The sequence below is a fragment of the Leuresthes tenuis genome, unplaced genomic scaffold (genome assembly GCF_036924035.1).
Source record: "Leuresthes tenuis unplaced genomic scaffold, fLeuTen1.0.hap1 SCAF_14, whole genome shotgun sequence".
Classification (NCBI taxonomy): domain Eukaryota; kingdom Metazoa; phylum Chordata; class Actinopteri; order Atheriniformes; family Atherinopsidae; genus Leuresthes; species Leuresthes tenuis.
This window is the reverse complement of record NW_027325368.1, coordinates 25814254-25819895: the sequence shown is the minus strand read 5'-3', so window position 1 is coordinate 25819895 and position 5642 is coordinate 25814254. Positions and strand designations below refer to the sequence as shown.

Below are 5642 nucleotides of genomic sequence, written 5' to 3'. Positions count from 1 at the left end.
TAGCGTGATTGCTAACCCTAACAGTCACTCTACAAAGTGTTTAAAAATGGTTCAGTCCGACAGCTGTTATCTAGGCATACCGTTTATCACTGTTAATGCTGGTAGTGCTTAACCCGCTTCGTTTTCATCCTCGTTTCAGTTAACTAAAGGATAATGTTTTGGGCTAATTTGTGCATACAGCCTCAGTCCGTTTCACCTGAACTTGATTTTGACCTTGACCTTTACTTCTTCATGGGTCATTGAAACTGCATGTGATAGAGGCTCATAAATCCCCATTTTATAGTGAGTTTGGGTCAAACACCTGAACTTGACTTAGTGATACAAGTTCTATGAATCACACAAACAAGTTGATATTAGTGTCACTACACTGAAATCGGCTTCTTAGTGTCTGAATTAAAGGGCCATTTCACTGCATTTTTCGCATGCTGATCACATGAGCTTCGGCCCTGTATAAAATCTACTATAGTCAGACAGCTCAAGTCTGGATATAATTATTCTAAAGCTGTGAATCGGAAACTAATTTCAGCGTTGTATTAATATCTGTAACTGAGACAATATAGTAAATATATTTAAATTCATTAATGTAAATGATCAGAGAGACAGCTGATAATGAACATTACTCTCCCTCTGTGTTCTGTGGGTCAGGTAGATTCAGTCTTTCTACTCGGATAACTAACAAAATGTATGTCTTTTCTCAGACTGAGAGAGAAACCTGATTGAGATCCCTGCTTTGGCTGGTAAGTACAGAGTTATTGTAAAGTTAAACAGGCTGTAGATCACTTAAGCTGACTGAGTTAATATGTTCTGTATTTAAAGATAATTTAACTCTTTATTTATGTTTATTAGGGCGGTAGCTATCAAACTTTTTTATAATCCAGGTATCTACCGATTATTCCATTGATTAATGTAGTAATCAGATAAAATATCATTTTGTGTTATCAAACAACCAATTCAAATAATGCGCTGCCCCTCGGCTGTGGAACGTTCTGCCTCCACATCTGAGGGCTCCACTGACCGTGAAACACTTTAAAACAGACCGGAAAACTTTTATTTTTGCCCAATGTTTTTAATGATCTCTCTTTAAGTGCTGTGTCCTGTTTTTTTTTGTTTGTTTTTTTTGCATTTAATGTAAATGTAAATGTATTTCTTTTATTTATACAGCCCTTTACAACAATCCATGTCGGTGTACCAAAGTGCTATACAGCAGATAATAAATAAAGAAAAGAATAAGTACAAAACAATAAAATAACAGTAAACGCAAGAAAATACAGCAAAATTGAATAAGTTGATATAAAAGTGTCACCATACTACTGGGTATTAAAAGCCATCTGAAATTAGTATGTTTTTAGCCTAGATTTAAAGAGACCCGGGTCAGAAATAAGACGCATCTCGGGGGGGGAGCTTATTCCAGAGCCTGGGGGCAGCAGCAGAAAAGGCTCGGTCACCCCAGTGCTTGTATTTTGACCTGAACACTTCCAACAAATGTTGATTTGTTGACCTCAGAGCTATACCAGGGTTACGGACAGTTAAAAGCTCAGATAAATACGATGGGGTGAGGCCGTTAAGAGCTTTAAAAACAAACATTAAAAGTTTAAAATCAATTCTATAAAGGACAGGAAGCCAATGAAGGGAGTTAAGAACAGGAGTGATGTGCACACGTCTGTTAATGTTGGTTAAAAGACGGGCAGCAGCAGCATTTTGCACCAGTTGAAGGCGACTGAGAGAAGTCTGGGAGACGCCGACATAAAGTCCATTGCAGTAGTCTAATCTTGAACTTATTAGGGCATGGATGGCTTTCTCAAGATCGTGACGGCTTAAAAACATTTTAACTTTGGCCAGGAGACGCAACTGGAAAGAACTAGTCCTGACAACATTGTTAATTTGTTTGTCAAACTTCAATGTCTGTCAAAAGTCTCTCCCAGATTTCTGACGGTTGAACTGAGCTTTGAAGACGAGGTGCTAAAGTGCTAAAGTCAGCCGTCACAGTATCCGCAAACACAATACATTCAGATAATGGACTCACTGCTTTCATTTGTGTAATTTAATTGCATTTTACTGTCCCTGCTTACTAGTTGTCTTTTTGTAGTAAATGTAAAGTGTGTTATAAATAAAAAGTATAAGTATTATTATTATTAATGCTAATACTGAATGAATGTGTGGACTGGTGATGATTATACTGTGTGTATTAATGCATGTTTTACAGACAGATTTAGTCCAAGCTTTCCATTCAGACTGAAATATTTAAACTGTTTCCAGTTAAAGTGAGTCTCCCACGGCAGCATAAAGTGTTTCTGGATATCTCCATTTTACTGTCCTGTTCCTGTGGGCGGTGTCAATGATTGACAGATAAAGCAGCCAATCACAGCAGCTCAGCACATGATGTTCACTGAAAGGCAGCTGACAGAAGATGAGACTTTGTGCTACTTCTAACTTTGTCTCAGTCATTTTCTCTGGAAATAAAGCTGAAATGACATGTTCTGGATGCTGATGAACAGCTGAGTGTGAACAGCCCACAAGAACAGCAGCTCCGTGTCCCAGTGAAACATTCAGTGGGTCCACATGATGATATTAATGTGATGATAGCTATAGTTGGGTTATGCTCCTTATCTGAGGGTAGTTATCCTTGGATATATGGCGGTGAATGAATGGAATCACTGGCACTAAGCATGTCATACCCCGGTACGATAGGTGGCGCTGTACCCTTTTCAATTATCGCTAATAGAGCCAATGCACAACGGCACTTTCTGCATCGCGTTGTTTGTTGTTTTACCCTTATATCTCGGGGTCTTAATCCGACCGCAAGTAACCCGATCCAGTCCAATTTTTTGTCTGACTAAGGTGTCTACGTGAGTTGGGTTTAGTTGGGATTATAACCTAATTGAGTCTTATTGGAATTTAGCCATTAATCTGATTTTTACAGTGCCATGTAACCCCACTGACGGTCTAAGCTCATTACATGGTGCTTTATTGCCACCCTGTTGGTGAACCTGCTGTGTCCTCAACTGGAAGCATTTAACTGACAACTCTTTTTTCCTCCTTTCTTTAGACTACCTGAACTCTGACCCCTGCTCTGACTGGTGAGCACCAACATCTAGTTATTTGATGGATGTGTTCCTGATAGCTGCTCTGCTTCCTGTCAGTGTGCAGCTGTGTAACATCTGGCAGACCTGTCCTTCTCAAACTGCATGAATGAAGTGAAACATTGATCATTAGTCAGAGAACAGATTTCACAGCTGATGTGTTACTGCTCTGATTTCCACCTGATCTCTGATCACCAAAGCTTTGGATGGTCTCTGTGAGCAGAACTGGGAAAGTTTCCATGTTTCTGATCATGAACACATTCAGCCTCTCTGAAGTGATCATCAACCAACAACATTTAACTACTTAAAGTCCACAAAAGTCTGGACCAAAGCTCATCCTGTACAGACAAGAGCAGAACCAATCAGCTGTGAGATCAGATGATGTGTGTGTTCAGAGTCTTCTGATCAGATACTAACAAATTGTTTCTCCTCTCAGACTCAGACTGAACTCAGACGCAGAGAGAACCGGACCAGAACTCCTGCTTGGCTGGTGAGCAGAATTCTTGTCCGTGAGGTTCAGTCCATCACATCACTGAGTGTAGAAGTGTTTCACATTTTAATCAGTGTTTTGTTGTTTAACACAACTGCTGAGTTGAATATAAATATAGTAAATACAAAGCTGTAAACACTGACTGAAGTCATGTCAGAACCATGTGAGCTGAGCTGTTCTGCCTATAAAATGGATCAGAACAGGTCCCAGCAGCAGTCTAACAGTGGAAAGCTGACAGTTTTAATGGAACATCACTAAAGGCAGAAATCAGGGTGTAATGTGAGCAGAACATGTTGTGCAGTGATCACAGTGATCAGTTCTGTACTGTTCTGCTTCATGTTGAACAAGTCAGTGGGTCTGATATTATTTTAATCAGTCCACATTTCATGGTACCATGGTACATCTGGAAACTACTGGCCTAAAAAGTGATTTATTTATTAACTTTTTACATATTCTGTTTATTTGAAGCCATTAAATGTTAAACTCTTTACAGCTTATTTAACAGAATGCTAGATTAGTTTTCTGCTATCAACAATGTCTAATTATTGTTTTCTCTGTGTCTTCCTGTTCAACGTGTCTCCTCTCATTGTCCCTATCATTATTGGACATTCTGTCTTTCCTGTCCCACCTACCCCCTCTATCTGATATTTGGACATTCTATCTTGTATCCACCTACCCCCTCTATCTGATATTTGGACATTCTATCTTGTATCCATCTGTCCCCCCTCTGTCTATTTTTGGCTTTTTGGACATTATTGGACAAACTTTCAGAATCAACATTTTTTGGAACCCTGATTTATTGGTATCTGAGGTTGATTGGAACCTTGTCTTGCTGTTTTTGGAATCTGAGACTCTACTCTCACTGCTCTCTCTGTCCTGTCTACCTCTCTCATACATACTGCGATAAACTTTGAAATTGGAAAAGAATTGGCACATTTTATTTCAAATTTGGCTAAAGTTTAAAATATTATTTTACAAACTTGATTCTTAAAGAGAAATCTTGATCTTGACAGATTTCTAGATAAAACCAAACAGTAACTTGTTTTGGAAAAACTATTGTGACACTAACACTGTTTGACACAGTAATTGGCAAATTTTAGTGAGATCAATCAAAAGATTCTTGAATCTTTGAATCTATAAATTCATATCTGAAAACAGTGCTTACAGAAATTTAACAGTTAATTCTTGTTATAGACACAAAGAAACACATTTAGTGAAGTGAAATAAAAGCACTGCATCTGTTCCTGTGCTGCTGACTCACTGCAGGTTTGTTCATACAAGTGTTGAAATAAAACACATCTGTAAGGAGGATTGCAGTCTGTTTGCTGTCTGCTCTGAACTGACCAGACGTGGAATCCGGCTACCAGAAGCATCCATCATCCTGCTGCTGCTGAGATCCTGATCTGCATCACAACGCTTCATATATATAAAAGCTTTCAGAGATTTGAATTCAGGTTGTTGTCATTAAATCTGTCAGAAACAATAAATCCATCTGTCATTCATAAGCTAAGAAGCTAATAATACTGAGAGTACGTCAACAGATTGTAGCTGATTGGACTATTGTTATATTATATCATATATATAGTTGTTCATTCTGTAGCACACATTACTTTGAGGTGTATATACCTTTCTGCTACATTGAAGTGTTACAACAGTAGATTTTGCTCAATAATACTAATTCTAATCCAAATACTAATTTGGAAGAAAATAAATAACCACTGAGCATTATTCTAACCTGACATTTTAAATTCAGAAAGAACTGAAAGAAGTTCATAAGAAAATTAGCTTTAGTCTTGGTCTGTTGGAATTTTCAGATATAACTTTAACTACTACTACTGTGTGTCATAATAAACGTCTGTTTTTGCTATTTGACAAGGATTTTTCTGCTCTGTCTTTTTTCTAGATAGATAGCGTGTGAATCTGTGAACTGAATAGAAAATTTATATTGATAAACTACACAAAGCAACATTTAAAATATCTTAACTGAGTAAAACCTGAGTGTTATTGACACCAGTTCAAATAAAGTAACTTTTGAGGTTCTGAAACTCAGCAACAATGCCAAGGAAGGGTCA

At 37.9% G+C, this 5642-nt stretch overlaps 1 long non-coding RNA gene across 1 annotated transcript; it reads left to right on the top strand.

Annotated features, from left to right (window-relative positions):
* Positions 1-691: 691 nt before the first annotated feature.
* On the top strand, positions 692-5422 carry LOC140269418 (uncharacterized). The gene is made up of 4 exons (XR_011907619.1): positions 692-737; positions 3047-3077; positions 3517-3570; positions 4342-5422. It is a non-coding gene; the product is annotated as an uncharacterized lncRNA (long non-coding RNA).
* The last annotated feature ends 220 nt before the right edge of the window (positions 5423-5642 follow it).